The sequence below is a fragment of the Pieris napi genome, chromosome 20, assembly GCF_905475465.1.
Source record: "Pieris napi chromosome 20, ilPieNapi1.2, whole genome shotgun sequence".
NCBI lineage: Eukaryota > Metazoa > Arthropoda > Insecta > Lepidoptera > Pieridae > Pieris > Pieris napi.
The window spans coordinates 8,205,172-8,225,049 of NC_062253.1; the positions used below are offsets into that span (position 1 = coordinate 8,205,172).

At 33.4% G+C, this 19,878-nt stretch overlaps 1 non-coding gene across 1 annotated transcript; it reads right to left on the minus strand.

Annotated features, from left to right (window-relative positions):
- Positions 1-896: 896 nt before the first annotated feature.
- Trnav-aac lies at positions 897-969 on the minus strand. Its single transcript has one exon. It is a non-coding gene; the product is annotated as a tRNA-Val (tRNA).
- Between the last annotated feature and the right edge of the window lie 18,909 nt (positions 970-19,878).

Here is a 19,878-nt window from a genome sequence, read left to right on the forward strand (position 1 = left end):
CGCAATAATAATATAAGCGTCACGAAGATGTGCTGCGTTTTTTTCGAAGAAAAGGGAGAGAGCGATTGAGACCGATTGAGAGTGAGTGAGAAGGGCGAATTACCTTATAGAAATTCCATTTTTAAAATTAAAATTTCGTAAAGAGAGTTTATGAAATACTAGTATTTTATGCAAAATAATTTATTGAAATCTATACATATATAATATATAAAAACTTAGATACTATACAACTGACCTCGATAATTAAATATGATTAGCAGCCCAGAGAGAGACTGAATGTTTTTTTTATATTAACCCGTTATGTGTACGATGACAACGCGAATCAAGTTTGGATAGAATAGAATATATATAATATAGCTTATTAATTTAAATAATCATCACATAAAAACAATTAAATAGAAAAATGTCCAAGAATGTGCAACGGTGAACAGAATGGTGGTAGTACTTTGGTATAATATAATCGTATACAAGATTGATATCAGGTACCAGGCAATGCGTTATTTTGGTATTGATTTTATGTGATATTGAAAAAATCAGTTGATCTTTTGAATATGTATTAAAAATACATATTTAATAGGCTTTATTTTGCATTTGCAAGCGGTGTCGAGGGATTGATTTTCACAAGCGAAAATCTGCTATCACGAAATATTTTCTTTATTTAAATAGAATCTACGTTGATACGGTACAAAAAAAAACATTTTAAACCTTTTGAAAATCCATACTGATTCATTAACCCAAAAGATATGTTTTTTAGGAACTGTAAAAATCTATAATCTATAATAATTTAATTTATATAAACGATAAAACCCACAAAATTTTATCGTTAATATTAAAAATAAAAAAGTTTAACACAAAAAAGTTTAATACATACTATTATTTTTTAAATGTAACAAAAATGTTTCCGCCCGGGATCGAACCGGGGGCCTTCTGCGTGTTAGGCAGATGTGATAACCGCTACACCACGGAAACTTGATATACTTACTTAAAGTTACGGAACATATCAAGAAAAATCACGTCAAGGTGACCCAGATTTGTATGTTATTATTAAAACCGGCTCGTTATCTTCGATCCAATTATTTTTTTGTTACTGTCACTTTGCGGATACATTACAATTAGGTTTTTAAAATTGTCATTACTAAATCAATACCGGCATTTCAGATGAAATCGAATTATTATAGGAAGGAATTTTGATTATTGTTTGACATAATAATAACTAGCTAACATATTCAAAATAGCTATTAGCTAGTATTGCTTATATTTATTTCGCATGACACGACAGTGGGTGGGTTTTACCACAATTTCTTGATTTTCGGAGCGAAAATATTAAGAAAAGAAGCTGTCTTTCAGGTCCCAGGTACGGTGAATTATCTAAAGCTGTTCTGACGTGGAGGTCGTTCTCCTAGTTGTCAAGTGCCTTTTTTTTATGAGACAGGAGGCAAAAGAGCATTCTTCGGTTAACCACACATGGACATCATCATCATCACAACGCCAGGTCCTAGCTGGTATGTTGCTGACCTTTCATGGAATGGTACGCTCTTTTCTTGAAGGCCCCTAAGCCGCTGTTGAATGCCTAGAGACCTGAGAGCTCTGTTTTAAAATCTCATCCTAAGAGGATCAGAAGCACGAACTATTTTTTTTTATAGAACAGAGGCAAAGAGCAGGAGGCTCAACTAATGTTAAGTGACACCGCCGCCCATGGCCACATTGCCAGAAGAAGGCTCGCAAGTGCGTTGCCGGTCTTTCAAGAATTGGTACGCTCTTTTCTTGAAGGACCCTAAGTCGAATTGGTTCGGAAAAGTTCGAAATGCTTCAGTGGGCAGCTGGTTCCACATAGCGGTGGTGCGCGGCAAAAACTGCTTTAGAAAACGCTCAGTTGTGGAACGACGGACGTCGAGGTGATACGGATGGTATTTTGTATTAAATTACTAAACCGGATTTAAGAACGTAGCTTATTTGTAATATAATAAAGCTTTTCACGTCCTTTGTTTACGGATTATTTATAACTTCCATTACTTTCTAGAACAATGTTATATAAGTAACATGTCCTCACAGAGGCAAGCTATGAAGATTTATCGTTTACCGTAAACTTAATGGACGTACAGGAAAAAAGTCTTAGCTCGGATATACTTAGTATAATGTACATAGTACTGTTTAGCTATGTATATATCTCCCAATTTATACACTAGCTGTTTGCCGTGTTTTCATTTGCGTAAATTTCTGATAGATCATATAAAATTGTAGATCGTGATATTACGGCTTTCTATCAAACAAATGCTATAGTAATGATTTATTCTTATCATGAGAACTAAACAAAAGAAATCAGGTTAAAAACAAATGAATCTAAAAATCATTTCTACTCGTAGTACTTGAGGCTTATGGTAATAAAAATAATGCTGCTACAGACTTATATGAGTCTTGGCCATAGATTTCTTTAGTCGAATAAGTGATAAGTCTTTTACTCGATGATTCAAGTCGACACCACAAGCAAGTGTTTATTTTGCACATGGGAAGAATTCATTGGTGCATAGTTGGGGTTTTTACACACGATAATCCATAGTTGCTCCCCTCACACTTTAAAATCTATTTATAGTTTAATGTTAAAAAAATTGTTTCTTTTTTACACGCTTTATATTAGCTTCACCTGTATGTAACCGAATCCTTCGGACTCGATTTTGACCCACTTTAAACGGACATATTTTATTCAAATTTTGCGCACCTGTCAAAGATCGATGACAATGCAATAATCCGAAAATAAAAAATAAAAAAAAAATTAACTAAAAAATAAATAATAGTTTAAAAAAACTAAAAAACACGCTTTTAAAGCACATCAAACTAAAAAGTGAAAAATAATTCCTAATTTAGGCTGAAAATGGTAATAAACAAAAAATACTGGTATTATTGTGAAAAAGCGTGGGGCGCTCTGTGCCATATTTTTCGTCTATAGAGCAACCCACGCTTTTTTTAAACTATTATTTATTTTATATACATAGCTCAATTGTATTGTTTAAGTTCTAATTATCTCTTGAGTAAATTATTTTTTCCTATAAGTGCTTGTCACTTTAAAAATTGTATTGTATTGGTCTTGTAGCATTGTATCAGTGTGCCGTTAACAAGCTTTTTAAATAAATAAATTGTAAGGTTGAGCGTAGCAAGATTTTGAACCACCAAAACTAAACTTTAATCCACCCTCTCACCTTACTCACAGGGAGAGCACTTAAACACTCCACACCATAATATAACTACTTGTTAAATAGATTGTACATTTTAAGATATTAGTTTTTTCAATGAGCTATGTACTTGATTCTAGGATTTTTTTTTGTCTTATATTTAAGGGGTGTGTCGCTGTGTGCTGAAATACAGGTTCACACCTAGTTCAGCGTCAGATAAACCTGACCATTTTCATGTGAAACATACTTGAAATAAATTATTAAATCCTGCATTCAAAAAAAATAGGGTATATTTGATTTTACCTATTGTAATCCAAGCGTCAAACATATATGAAATAAATATACGGAATGTGTATATTTAGAAACAAAAAATAATAATATTCTACTTAAAAATAAAAAAAACAAATATATTTTTTTTATTGCTTTAAAACGAAATGCATTTTCAAGAATTCCTACAAAAAATTAAAACGTTTATGTACTATTATTTTTGAGAGCTTTGCTTACTTTTGCAGACAAGAGGAAGGGGGTAGGGATAAATTGCAGTAAATCTGCTTACGTAATACTTCAACAGCCCCTAGATAAATATTATGTATTCCATCTCTGGCTATATTTTTAGTGTAATTGTTTGTTATCTAATATTTAAAATTCTCGTGTCACAATTGTTGTTCCCATACTCCTCCGAAACGGCTCGACCGATTCTTATGAAATTTTATATTCATATTCAATGTCTGAGAATCGGCTACTATTTCTAATACATCTTTCAAACCCGTAAGTGATAAGGGGTGTCCACCCCAAAAAAATATTTTTATTTTTTATAATTTTTTTTATGATACAGCATACGAAAATACATTCAACCCCTAATTTTCACCCCTCTACGATTAACCCCTATTTTTCATTATTGCAGATAGTTATTTTTATTGAACAAAAAAATGTTTTCCATACTATACATGGCAAAACAAACGTTTGCCGGGTCAGCTAGTTATATATAATTTTTGTTAGCTCTAGGATTAAGAAGTAAATAAACTCTATGGACAGTATCCTTTAAAATGTATCTAGGAAATATTTCCCTAAATAACCTAGACACATGAGGTTAACGATGTCAACCTAACGATTCCACTTTCAAACGGGATACCAAAAGCTCAAATAAAGGTTCATAACACCCTTCATATCTTTGAAATGCTATACCTCAGTTATACCTAGAGATTCAGTATAATTGACTTACGCTCCGCTCCGGCGAAAAGGAAAGTATAATGTTATTATAAACGGGCTTTTAGCTAGCCGGGATCCAGTCTAATTCTATTAAATTGCTGGAAATGAAAAGGTTATTAGCTTTAAAATATTTTAACCCTACTGATATTGTGGGGAAATGTATTAGGATAAAAGTAAGCATCAAATTTATTTCAGACGCAGATTAAATGGAATTGAAATATGAGCAATGTTCGTTTAGTTATTTTAATCGAAATAAAAAATGTAAAATCACGCATGCAACGGCTGTTCAACTACTTGCGTTTAAAGAATAATCTAGTATCTAGATTCTAGATACTAAAACTACATATTGAATTGATAGTCCGACGGTTTGATGTCGGTGAATAACCACAGTCTTTTAACTTTTAGGGCTTTTATTCCAAACATAATAATGCTTTAGTCCAGAGATTCTTAACCTTTTTTGTGCCATTCCCCACCTCAGCCTTTCTAAAACTCTTATGCCCCCCACTTAAGAAACTTAAATGATAGGTTTTAGGAAGATTCTACTAGTTAACGAAAAACAGTAAGTAAATTTTCAATACATAGTGAAATACAAATTCCAAATAAATTTAATTAATGTTTGAAATGCCCCCCTGCGGGGCGTGAGCCCCACATTGAGAAACACTGCTTTAGTCCAACACGACTGACGCTGTTAAGAATATGTGTAATTTTTTTTACACAATTTTTTATAACTAAAGTTTTGCGAGTATTAAACTCTACACCTACTTCTTTTTTATTATTCTGTGAACATCTTAATATCAATTAGTTTTGCAGCAACAAAACCTTTACTACAAACATAAAAACCATTTCTATTTTATATTTAAATTATAAATGGAAAAGTTAATTAAAGTTTTGTATTGATTAAATTTTATTTGCGTATTTCCTACCTATTATAACACAAAGTAGGCTTCCAATAGGCTTTAGACACCCTAGGTCGCGTAATTAGCATCCTGCCCCGTCTGAGAGATATTTGAATAAGGCTCGGGGTTAATATAAGGGGTAGGCTTCACTGTTGTATAAGGAATATAATTTTATTACTGTATAAATTTGTGATTAATATAAACAATCTAGACTTTACCCTTACAATTACCAGGATTGCCTGGCTGATCTGGCTTGTTACCGATAAAGCAACCCGTCGCTATCTTAATTTATGTTATCCGATTGAATATGTTCTATTAATGCAATAAAATTAAACGAAAGATGTGAAAGAAAATCTACATACAATTTAATCAGTCATTTCGTGATGTTTTTGTCACGGAGGGAGGGGGGAAAAACCTCAAAATGCTGTTTAACATTGTAAATAACCTTTTTTTTTCAATTACTTAGAAATTATAGCTATATGACTACAATTTTTTTTTCACGTTTATGTTGCCATTACCGTTCACTAAAAGCTAATATACTTTAGAAATAATAAAAAAAAATAACTTGAAAACCATGTTATTAAGCAAAAAAAGAAAAAATACTATTAATCTACGATTACTTAACAACTGTTAATACAGTTAAACAAAAAGGTGTAAGAAATTAATCTCTTTAAGATACTTCAAAAATTATATAGAGAAATACGAGAGAATTTCAAACAATTTCCGTTACCAATTTTCATAGACTAAAGTGTTATTTTTGTTTAAATTATTTTTATCACTAAGCAGATTTATATGTTCTCTGTATACGTCATGGTTGCCGAGCAGCGCTTCAGAAGACCTTCAGTAATTGAAATAAATTAGATAAATTAAATGTACTGTTACTATATTATGCAAAAGATGTAGTTATATTAGGAACAAAAGATGCTCACTTTTTAAACATTTAAGAACTATAAATCTGTGAAAATTAATAAAATATGATATAATGTGCTCCATGCCTTAAATCTCGGCAAGCAACGTATAGCGAGCGTTAACGCTCCTCTGGACACGTTAATTGAAAGTGGATTGGAGGTGACAGTGTAGAACGGGCTTTACAATTTTTTAACCTAAAGGACTGTTTGTGTGCTGGCAATTTACAGGCATTGTTCGATTCCTTTGTTTTGAGCTTTCGATTTTCAAATTCGAATCGTGATACAGAGTTGTGAAATTTTATTTACTAAAGTCTATGATAACATTCTAAATAACGATTTGTTTATACCAAACATGTATCATGCCTGATTTAAATGGCTCTTGGAATTTGACGTCTATTCAGATCTGGAGGTCGAAATTAACAGAATTGTCATTCAAATAAGATTTCTACTTCTATCCTATTTTTCACATTTATAAAATACTCGCTGTGCCCCAGAGTGGAGGAGGACCTGCTGCAGCTAAAAGCCAGATGTCAGCGTGACGTGGCACAGGACAGGGAGCTCTGGAAGATTCTCATTTTGGAGGCCAAGACACAGAGCCAGTGGAGTGAGTGAGTCAGCTGTACACAGCAGTTCCAGCCGTATTAACACAATCATAGCAAGATGTTCTATAGCTTAAAGCTTTTCACGGTAAATAGACTTTTACATAAAAACACAGTATTTTCTGTTAGACATATGGTACCGCGGATTTCTTTGTAGATATTTACGTCTTCTAAAACTGTAGTAAATTGATCTATTGTCAATAATTTCTGCGGCGTATGCGATGTAGGAATATTTTTGGTCTTTTTCACACCTGAGGTTACACTTCGTAACTTTTTTGAAAATATTCTGTAGTGTCCTAGTGGTGAAAGAATTTTTCAAATTAATTCTGTAGTTTTGGAGCCAATGCAAACAAACAATCAAATCTTTCCACTTTATAATTTGAGTAGCTGTACCTTTAAGTAAAATCTACTAAAGCTGTGTAAATTGTAACGCCTAAAATATACGTACGGTGAATGGGTTTCGACAAAAATCAATGTTCAATATTCACTCCATTGACAATTTGTTGTTTGGTTCACGTTAGAAGCGTAAAAATTTAAAATTAAATAAAATCATTTAATTACATATTCAAATTCAAATTCAAAAACCATTTATTCACGTCGGTAACACAATGTACACTTGTGATGCGTCATTAAAGAAATACATATTAATGCTTCTAATTTTACATTTACTGCTAGTTCTCAAATCAAGGGCGTAGAACGGAAGAGAAGAACTGGCAATAAACTCTCCGCCACTCTTTTTAATCGCCATGTTTTTTTTTTTTTTACACAACGTTTGTAAGGAGCTGCAACCATTACACCATGTTCCACATGACATCTTAAGTAATTAATAATAATAACATAAATTAAAAACAAAGACTTGTCCCCTATCAGCAGGAGGCATGGTGAAATAGGAGCACGCACTTACATTCTAAAATAAACCTAAGTAATTAAAAAATGTTAAGTATATACAAATATCTCTCATACACAAACACACAATACAACGCTTTAAGTAAAATACAGATTATATTTTACTTAAAGCATTTTTATACATTTGGATTGTAATTGTAAGTTGTTGCTACATAAATATATAAAAAGTGCACTGTCAGGTTAGGCCACGCCCTACCATTTAAGCGCTGTTTTAACATATTTATTCACAAAATTCGATTTTAATTCACACAACAATCAGTCTTAGTACACTTTCACAAAACTAATCTATCTCTTTTTATCACAGTGTGAATACACTCACTAAAAGAGGCGTATATAACACAGATTGATTTTTATTTTTTAAGGAAATTTATTACAGCGGTCCTGGGCTCTTAGTTTCACTCCATATCATTCCAGCTTCTTTTGCTTGATGATTGATGTTTCGTTGCCATGGCTGTCTTGGGTTGCCACGTCTCCTTTTGCTTTGTCCAGTCCATCCGTAACGTATGGCCCACCAACTTCCACTCTTAGCGTTTTCTGGTCCTGGCATCTCATTGCATAGCTCCTACACCAGATGATTAGAGACCCTCTCGTGATTGCATGCATTTTATATGTACTCAATTGTGTACAAACACTGTGACTGATAGTGTTTGTACACAATTGAGACATTTTATACTGACTTATACAAGTGAAGGAAAATATGTGTGGATATCGGCATGCCTTAGAGTTTAGACCTTTAAAGCAACGGTATCACGGTATAAAAACCACGATACAGATACGAAAATCTAAGGCCAAGACAATGGGTTCTAGCGTCATTGTTTATTTTGGTTTGTAACAGATATAAAAGTTTTGAATGATTCTTATATGATATTTATTGGTCTCACTGACGACGAAGATATGTAAATAATGCAAGACTTTATTTCAGTTAATCGCTCAAGAGTATTATTATATATACCTGCAGCTGAGTTTCATCATTTCATCGAGGCAGAATACGAAATTCCACCCGTATCACCTCGACGTCAGTCGTTCCACAACTGAGCGTTTTTCAAGGCAGTTTTTCCCGCGCACCACCACTATGTGGAACCAGCTGCCCACTGATGTATTTCCGAACCAATTTGACTTAGGGTCCTTTAAGAAAAGACCGTACCAACTCTTAAAAGGCCGGCAACGCACTCGCGAGCCCTCTGGCATTGAGAGTGTCCATGGGCGGCGGTATCACTTAACATCAGGTGAGCCTCCTGCCCGTTTGCCCCCCGTTCTATATAAAAAAAAATATAATTATTTTTTCACATGAAATTAGATTATCAAAAGGTTTATGAATAATTATTAAAACCTTTACGAATACATAGCGTAACGCGAGCCGTCAAAAGCATTCGACACTGACAAGGGTGTGCTTGTTAGCGAGCGATTATTTAGTTGACCTCTTATGGGGATTTATTTACCCAATATTTCATTCACGATGACTTATGCTTGATATTTTACTAGGCAAATATAGGGTTAAGGGCTGGTACGCGTTTTGTCAACACCGGATAATATATAATGAGTGGTTTAGTTGTTAGACTGCCGATCATGGATTTCTGTTGGGAATTATATTTCTATTTCCATAAATCATTGTATATACTATCTACTAGCTGCCCCCGCGAAGTTCGTTTCTCCTTAATGTGATTTTACTTATCCTAACTTATAGTACATACCAACATGGAACATTTTGCTAAGCTACCCCAGAGACTGTTCGGTTTTCTGGAATGAAAACTTTTTAGGTTTTTCTGTGAACTTTTCTCTATATAAAAATCATACAATTTATAAGATTTTAATTAACAAATAAAAAATAGCGGTTAATCGTGGAGGGGCGAAAATTAAGGGTTGTATGTTGTATGCTGTGCATCATAAAAAAAAAATTGTATGTAAAAAATAAAAATTTGGGGGTATACCACCCTAAATATTTAGGGGTTTGAAAGATCGATAGTAGCCGACCCTCAGACTTACTGAATATGCATGAAACATTTCTTAAGAATCGGTCGAGCCGTTTCAGATTAGTATGGGAACGAACATTGTGACACAAGAATTTTATATATCAGAAGATTTATATAAGAATTTCGTAACAAATCAAACTGGCGATTCCATAGTCATTTCCTCCGAACCGGATGGTATCTCGCGCCGCCCAGACGACTTCCGGTCGGCGTCGGCCGCACCTGTCACTTCCACATCAATGGGCAAGCTAAAAAGTTACTATTTTGTTGAGGGGATGCATTGAAATCACGATCTTTCCGTTAAGTATTTTATATCTAATTTATATTACTGAAACATATTACAATATAACTAGACGTTTCAGAGGATTTACAGAAGTCATGGCTAGACATCAACGTAATACATCTAAACGTTATTTATTATGTCTACGAACGAGCGTCTTAGAAATTATTACTATTCATTGTCACATAATGCCTGTTGTAACATCGATGCGACCTACCTGCACTTTTGTAACAAATATGGTAAATATTGTTAGAAACTAATATTTTTATTTTATATAGTGTATTTTCAAATAATTTTATAACACGATGTACATAACTAACTTACTCTAAATTTTCTCGCAAAGTGAATGTAATTCTTTGAGAAATAAAGTATCTTTGAACCTAAACGATCCTCAGATCTATGTCTCAATTCTTCTGTTGACTTATTTACGATAAGATCCAATGGATGGAGTATAAGTTATCTTTGGAAATTCAAAAAGATTTTCATTATACAAGGGATCTAAGGATAGTATATTAAATAGAGGAGATAAGAAAATACAATTGAATTATTAAAGAGTAAAAAAATATTAATAAATAGTTACCGAGGCAGTATGCAATTTTCTTTTTCTATACTATAATATTATAAAGAGGAAAGATTTTATTTTTTGTTTGTTTGAAGTGAATAGGCTCCGAAACTACTAGACCGATTTCAAAAATTCTTTCACCGTTGGCAAGCTACACTATTCCCGAGTGACATAGGCTATGTTTCATTTTCAAAAAAATAGGGATGCTTACTAAAACTTGAATAATCTAACCAAGGTGTAATAAAATAAACAAACAACTTCCTTCAATCGCGTGCGCTGCGAAAACTATTAATGATAGAACAAAATAATGTATAACAATTTTTCAGGACACATCACTATTTATAAAAAATGTCGCGGCAGCATGTCTCTACCTTTCATAGTTACGTCACAATAAGCGCCCTTTTATTAATTTTTTTTTTATTAAAATACCAACACTAGATAAGGCTCTTTATTCGTACCTAGGTATTGATCCTTATCAAAATAAATACCAACGTTTCACATAAGCTACAATTTAATGGCATAACCACCAAAAAAGCATGGTGGATTGGTGTTCTCCTGCCGTTTCTCTTGAATAGTTTACTACTATGTAATATAACAAAAATCTTAGCCACAGCAACGCTTGGCCGAGTCTTACTCTAGTCTTAAATAATGTAAGGTAATTGGACTAACAAAACAGAAGTGAGTGTACCGACTCAACGGCTTAAATCGGTACGTTAAATAAACCTGAACGAAATCGGAAATAACAATATCATATATCAAAGTGTTATATGAATATCCTTTGAAACTGATATTTTAGCGCAAGATATTGCTTCGACGTCCGGCGTATACGACACCTATCGAGGAATGAAATTGCAAGTGTACTCTTTAAGTTTCAGATTCATCTAAAAATTATTGAACGTCAAATTTGGGTTATGTTCTTTTGTTTTATTTTTTTTATGAAGAAGATGACACTGAGCGCTAAGCATTACTTCTGGATGGTAAATCAAATTCCACCTGTAATTAATATAAATAATAATCTATCCGATTTTCTAATTGAATAACTAATAGTATGTATATAGCTTGAGTAGTGTTGGCTTAGTGTTTTCCGCGTGCGACTCTCATCCCTAATGACTTAGGTTTGGTCCCCGGCTGTCCACAAAATAACTTTTTTTATGTGTGCATGAAATATTCGCTCGAACGTGAAGGAAAACATCGGGAGAAAACCTGCTTGCCCAAAAAGTCGACGGCGTGGCACAGGAGGCTGATCACCTACTTGCCTATTAGATTGATCATGAAAATGGTTGTGGCGCCACTGCTTTTTTTATATATAGCTTTAATAAAATGTTATATTACTAACAATGGTGCAAAACGTCATTGAAAGCTACATGATAATCCTACCGAATTTATAGCTTATGCAATATAATTTGTATTTGTGGTTTGATGGCTGCGACATTTTAGGCACAAAAAGCAGAACGGTTTCTCACAACTAAATGTATATATGTAGATAAGTTACTGTAAACTTTTATAATACTCCCTTATCGCTGTTTCCTGGATTATACGTTATACTCAAAGCCGTCTTAAACTAGGCTGGGGCCATTGGGCACACAAGAATTTGGGGCCCTTTTGGAAAGTAAAAAAAGCTAATTATGATTTAAAAACTTTAATATGTTAAAAGTATGACCATTTAGGTCATCAATGTACAGTATGATATATTATGATATTAATGATATTAGAATGCTGCTGGGTTTTTGGTTACGATTACGTTAACGGTTTCTATTGAGATTTCTGTTGAGTCTTCTATTATATCCTTATTAATTAGTACAGTAGGAATAGGCGCAGTTATCGATATAATGGCGTAGTATATGATAACTTTTTTGAGAATAAATGTGGGAGAGAAATTGTCGGTCCTTCGGGGCCCCCTGAGAATGGGGGCCCTCGGCACGGGCCCCGTGTGCCCTTATGGTGAAGAATATGTAATTCTATGAAGCGTTTTGGCTGAGCCTATGAAACCGTCTTAACTATTCCACAGTAGAAAATATCGAAGATCGTCGTTATACAACTGAGACTTCGTAACTCGATCACATTGTAACTTGATTACTGAGCACTTCCCCGCTTTTATCTATAATATTGGTGTGCTTTAGGTGCAACTTCTGGGGCGGAAAATTTCTTAGAGATATATAATACTTAAACTTTTTGATATATATCTTTATTTTATTAATATAAATGTTATATGTATTTGGATTCAAAATATTATTTCCCTATTTGCTTAATGTTTTTTTAACTCTTTAGTTTGTAAGGAATTTGTACTATAGTGTAGCCCTTTAAGCACCTCAGTGGGTTTTTGATGACTTTGTACTCTTAGTTTATGTATAATGTAAAAGCAGTTAAGTTATTTTTTGAAACTTAATATACATATAATTTAAACCTAGTATGTTTCAGTGACCACGATAAGACCAAAGTATTCTACGGAATCAAAGATTTAGTTTTTTTTTTAAATTTTGCTATCATCATCAGTGTGATCATGGTGCCTTACAAATAAAGACTTCTAGTACTTCTGAGTACTGCCTCAGTTGAATGAAACGATTAATTTCGAGTTGGTTAGTCTATCGATGTAACCAAATACATAAACCTGCGCTTTTAAGGTAAATTAATTTACCCAAATACACGCAACAAAATCCCACAGGAAAACTCAATTATGGGCTCAAATCTCTCACATCTAACGTTTTACGTAAAATGAAATTTTGGATTCGATTAGGCACACGCCCTTCATCCCTCATGTCAGTCACAGATACGAGGGTGTCGGACGATTCACAAATTGATAAATACGATAGTATTATAGGTAGTGCTAGAAGAACCCCCTCCGTACATCGTCTACTTGATAAAAAAAACCAATACACGCAGCCCTGCGATTCTGTAACTCATTTTTCGAACTCACACAGCGGTTTTCGCATCGGCGGTCGCTCTGAAACAGTCGTGAAGCAGTCATTTTATGATTTGGCATTCTGATAAACAATAAACTACAAGCTCCCACCTTTTCAGAATGGCAAATCATAAAATGACTCCTTCACGACTGATTTGAGAGCGATCGTCGATGCGAAAACCGCTGTGTGAGTTTGAAAAGTGAGTTACAGAATCGCAGGGCAGAAGTTTCCTGGGCACTTCGCAGGCTCCACGGAGCGACCTCACTGGTCCGAGGATTTCTGTTCGTTGGGCGACAGCCACCATTTTCAGGACAACGTGGGTGACTGACGCAGACATGTATTTGTCCCATTATCGATTGGTAAGCAATGTCGTTCCAAATTGACACGAACACCATCAACGCAGGTACAATCATTAAATTAATCAATTAATTAAATTAATTTGTTTTGTTATGCGGTAGTAAAAAGCTTATGAAAAATTAAATTTCATAAAATATTTATTAGATATAGTTGATATTTTAATGAATAATAACTTAGGCCGTGTTTTGTCTAGTGGCTTCAACGAGCGATCTCTGTTTCCTCAGGTCGTAGGTTCGAATCTCGCACCAATAGCCTTTCTGTGCATTGGTCGTTACGGTAAAGGGAAATATTTTGAGAAAGCCAACGAAAACCCAAAAATGCGATGGAGTGTGTGATGCACAGAAGGCAGAAAATAAATTTTTATTTACAAAATTGTATTATAAATGATTTTATTTTATTTCACATAATGAAAAACAAATTAGTACCCGGTTAGGTTTCTTAGTAATGAGAGTACATGCGTGAACTTTGCGAACCTAAAATCTTTTCGAGCCCGTAGTACTAATAAAAAATATACAATCGTTAACCTCATTCAGATTTTTATATCGGGTAAAAACTGTGCCGATTAAGCAAAGAGTTTGTTTTATGAATCTGTAAACAGCATTAAATTTAAAAATAAATAAAAGTAATTTTGAGTCTATATGAATGTTGTATCATTAAATTATACTTCACTAAACAAGGGTAGTTCGCGTATTGCAATATATGACGCATCAATTACTGCTAATGGAGTTAGCGAGTGCATTAACAGATAATTAATTTTATCATCTCATAATCTGTTTGGACCTTAATTAATTAAATGGTGATAATAAATTTAATGTATTGTTCCAGTTTATTGGCAACAAATTGCTTATGGCGATATTGTCGTAACAATATTATAGACTATAGACCAACCCTCTTATTAATAGAAACAAAATAGTTTGGTATCATTCGTCATAAAGCAAAAATGCTGTTTTTCACTTTTCATTACAGCGTAAACGCGATGGTGAAATGAGACGAAACAGTTTTTCCTTTGTCAAGTGTAATCGCTTCTTTTTTGTATGCGAAGCGTGTACACACCAGGCAACTTATACGAGTATGTGGATATTTATATTTATTTTTAATTGTTTTTTCGCCTTAATAATAAAATTCTTCCTTCCTTTATAATAAAATTTACAAATCTATGGATTCTGAGATCGTCAAACTATCCAGATACAAACTTTTATTGGTATGACTTTGAGGTTTCATAAACTAACACAGACACAGTGCACGATCATAACAACTGTCAGCTACACTCTCAAATACATGCGCATACACACCCATTCACACAGTCACACAGTCACTCATTCACTCATTCACTCATTAACTCATTCACTCATTCACTCATTCACTCATTCACTCATTCACTCATTCACTCATTCACTCATTCACTCATTCACTCATTCACTCATTCACTCATTCTTAATTTGTAACACTAAATTTATTATAATTTTTTTTAAACTGTTTTAAATATGTACCATGTACCACGTAATAGCCCACAACACAGGGCCTCCCTAGTGTGGGGACTAGCGATATATGAATTCTATCACAACCCTTTTGTCATAAATAAAGTTTTTATTGTTTATTATTATTTAATAGTGGCAGTACAATCCTATCTATACACGATTAAGCCATCGTCAGACACCTGCCTTGCGATTCTGTAACTCTGCGAGGGAGCTTGTAGTTTATTGTTTATCAGAATGCCAAATCGTAAAATGACAGCTTACCGACTGATTTGAGCGCGATTGCCGCTGCGAAAACCGCTGTGTGAGTTCGGAAAGTGAGTTACAGAATCGCAAGGCTGTAATATTATTTAGTAATCTTATTTTTACCAACTTCAAAAGCCCGAAAGATACGGTTTGAGATTCGATGTGTAACTTTCTTTATAGTCAAGGAGTTGAACAGCCCGATACATATCAACAGTCTTGAGGTCTCAGGGTGACTTCTGAGTCGATACTTTGTGCTATGTCTGGACTACGTTCAACGTACGTACAAGCAAGTGTTAACGCACAAAGAGGAACCATTCAGCAGGCTTTGAACGCATGACATCAGGGTTTATTATCACTACGCCAATTGCCTCTATAAATACGTTTGTAAGAGAGTGATAATACTAAATTGAAGGATTAAATGAGATTTAGTATTATCTGCAGTGGTCTCTGGCAGAAAGACCAGCGCTGTGGAACATTCTGCTCCTCAGCATAATGCTGAGCCAGGGCCAATTACAGCCACAGCACACACGCATTACACACTTGAAACGAACCGAAAGGGAAAAGGGTTTTTTTTTAAATTATTGTTTTCGATATTCTCTCATTTGATTTTTTTATTTTTTCTCTTTGATTATTGTTATTTTGTGTGTTTATGTGTATGTGTTTTTGTTTGTAATAAATGTTATGTCTATGAAAAAAAAATATTTCTCCCATACACATATGTGTTGTTATAGCCTTTATGGATTTATTCCCTTCAGTGATTATTTTAAATAGCAAATCCAGTTATTCAACATCTTAGAGGGTAAAGGGCTATTTAGGGAAACTCAGTCAAGTGAATATCACGTGATAGGATTAATGCAGTATCTATACACGTCCAGGAATCACATACCTTGGTTTGTATCTTACCATAATTATTAGATGCTTATATACTAAGAAAAATTGCCCTTCCTTATTCCAGCCTACCAGACTCGTAATCGTGCTTTGTTTCATGTTCCTCACATCAACACTAACTACGCAAAAAACTCAGTTTTATATCGCGCAGCCCCGACATACAACGATCAATATTTAAGCCTTGACTTGTTTAAGCTATCGCGGAATATGGTTAAAAGGAGTATTCAAAATATCCATAGGGCAAAACCACCTCCATCATGAGCATACCCCACATACACATCTTCACATACTTACCCTCACTTTTACACCAACACACAACACAGCCAAATTAGGTACCACTTAGTTGAATTTATTGAATAATTTTTATTTGTTTGTTTCCTTTTGTAAATTGTTGAACCTTATGTAGTTAAATGTATTATGTATTCCATCTCTGGCTATATTTTCAGTGTAACTGTTTGTTATTATATATAATTTAGCTGTAGGATTACGAAATAAATTAATATGCTTAGCTTATTATAATATGAATAGCTTGGGCCTTCAAATGACCGTCCATCATTGGGATTTATTATAACTCATATGGAAGGAAGAGATCATTGGAATCCGGGATGTCTTAGACTAAAAATCGACGTGTCACAGAATCACATACTTGTCTATAAGTTAAATAGTATTTATTCATGTTGGCAACACTTATGAACGCCAATACTAAAAGAAAATTTAAATTTACTTCCAGTTCGCAAATCAAGGGCGTAGAAATTCTTCACCGCTCTCTTTAACTGCAAAGTTTTTGGTTTACTGGTTTGGTTTACTTTACATTTTATTGCATGTTGTACCTTATTAACACGAACTGTAACGAAGAATACAGACGCAAATTATTTCTATATCATACTGTAATAGAACAAGAAAGTAAAATAATATTTTTCATATTTTATTTTCAGAATAGTTCAAAGCGTTTGTCCTGTTTCAAACACTGCAACTCGCGATACAATTACAAGCGTTCACGAAACGCAATTAAACTTGTTGCAGTTTTGTTGTACACTTTTTTCGCACTTGTTCAGTAACGAACGGAAAATTGGGAATTGTTTGCAAACAAGATTTGTTTTGTTTTTTATGCTACCTGCGGCTTAGTTTGAAAATGGAATATTCAAGACTGTTAGGAGCCGATCGTCATTTGTTTTACAAATACTAAGAAATTGCAAACAATGAAATATACCAATGTTGTTTACATTTGTCATGTCATGATTGATTAAAATAGCTGTATTTGCTCACTCGAGCGAGACTGCATAGTATTTATTTTTTTATTTTTATATTAGGTAAACGATAAATGATTTATTAAAGTAAGTAGGTTTTTACAAACACTTTTACACGTCAAACATTTTTTTTTTAAACTAGATGAGATCGACGTTTCCTATCTGACTACTCTGAGAAGAAACGCCGAAACAAACTCAGAGGTCACAGTCTCTTTTAATGTATGTATCTGTATGTATCGGTATGTATCTGTCTGTGATAAGGCTTTCATGTACGATGCATTTTATTATGAGGTTTTTAATTTTAATACATTTAAATGAAATATACAAAAGATAAATATTAAATATGCACCAAATAACTTTTATCTTTATTATAAAGTATATTATAAAAGACGCGTTATTCGCATAAATTTTATGATTTCCTCAATGCTGTATACTGTTACACCCCAGCTTGTGTCAAGAAAAAATCCATTCAATTTTATCCTGGTAACAAAAATTTATGTAGCTACATTAATTTTTGAGGTTTTGCTGATAAACAAGTGAACATTTATGAGCCATAACATTTACAAAGTACGGTGGTAAAGTTAACTAAGTTATTAAATGAAAATACTAATAAAGTTAAATTATGACTAGTTATTTTTAAGTACCTTCATAAAATGGAATCGTAAAGATTAGGTCAGTACGTCCATTTATGTGTATACATAAATTACAAATTATTATATAATATGTGTGTGCAATCCTAATACATTAGTATTTGTTTAATAGAACTTAGACCTCCAAGGATAAACGCTAAATATTATACGAATTTTAGATACAGAAAATTTCAGAAACTCATTCGCGAATTAGATTTATTTTGTCCCTACTAAAAAAATGCTTTTTGCTAAACATTTTGAGCCCAATTGAAGCTATTATTTTTGTATTAACATATTTTACAATTAAAAGTACAACTATTGTTTATTTACAAAATATCAAACAAATAACGTATGTAGGGACATCATTCAATTGTTATTAAGGACATATTCAGACGATATTATTATTACATAACGTAGTTGAAATACAAGCGTAATTTTAAATTTCGAATATGACTGCAAGGCACTATCGCAAAGGTCAAGCTACATCAACATTTTAATTTTCTTCACCATTAAATGCATACACTATACAAATTTCATATTCCATATTCGAATTTCCAAAACAACACGAAATAGATGCGAATTGCATAAATTCACATACAAATCCCTCAAATCTGCTGAACATTGTAGAGGGCCGTAACAGCACTTCAGTGCACTTGAGCGATCCTACGGGTGTGAAGATTGTTCCGCTAAGATACCCCGGGGCTTAGTATAAATAGAACCGATTTTTACTATTGTTATTGGTTATTCGTTGAGATAAAGCAGACCTTTCAAAATTGTTTACAATGGTGCCCCTTTTTTATCTTAGAATTTTAAATATGTTTTTGTTTTTTTTATACAACAGTGGCGAACGGACAGGAAACTCCTGTAGGAGAGGTTACGTGATACAGCCGCTCATGGGCACACATTGCCCATTTTTTTCACTTTTAAGAGTTGGTACGCTCTTTTTTTGAAGAGCTAATGTTGAATATGTTTTTTAAAGTTTTAGAGAGGAGAGAGATGATCTTGATCTTATGCTATCTCAAATGATGCAGGTCAATTCTGATAAAAATTAAATTTATTTGTTTAAGGTTTTTAGAACACATTATTGTTTAAACTCGGCAATAAACCTTAAATGTTTGTTATACTAAATATATTAATGTTTCACTATATTTATAAATATCATGTTTAAAGAAAAAATATTTTAACCGGAATTAAGTTATGTATTATTATAAATTTGCATGCAGATAATGCAACTTGCATTTATTTCCCCGGAGTTGGTATCGACTACTCGGAGTTGGTTGGTCTTCTCTAGCAACTTTTTCTACAGCTGTGATACTTTTTGACATCCAACACCTTTTGTCTTCAGTCACCGTGACCACGCACGCTGTAAAGCACGCGAAACGTCGCATAAATTTAAAATTATGTTAAATAATAATATAATAATACATAACTTTAATCCGGTTAAAAAGTTTTATCTTTAAATGTGTAAAGGTTATGTCAATATAAGACAATACTAAATATCATGTTATATATCTGGCTGTAACATATCAATTATAAACTTCTCGTTACCAGACATGTAGAAGCGGTAGCAGCCTTTCGAAGTACGTCAAAATTGTCCACTGTTCCATCGACAACCTAATAAACTAACTTCATTAAATAACGT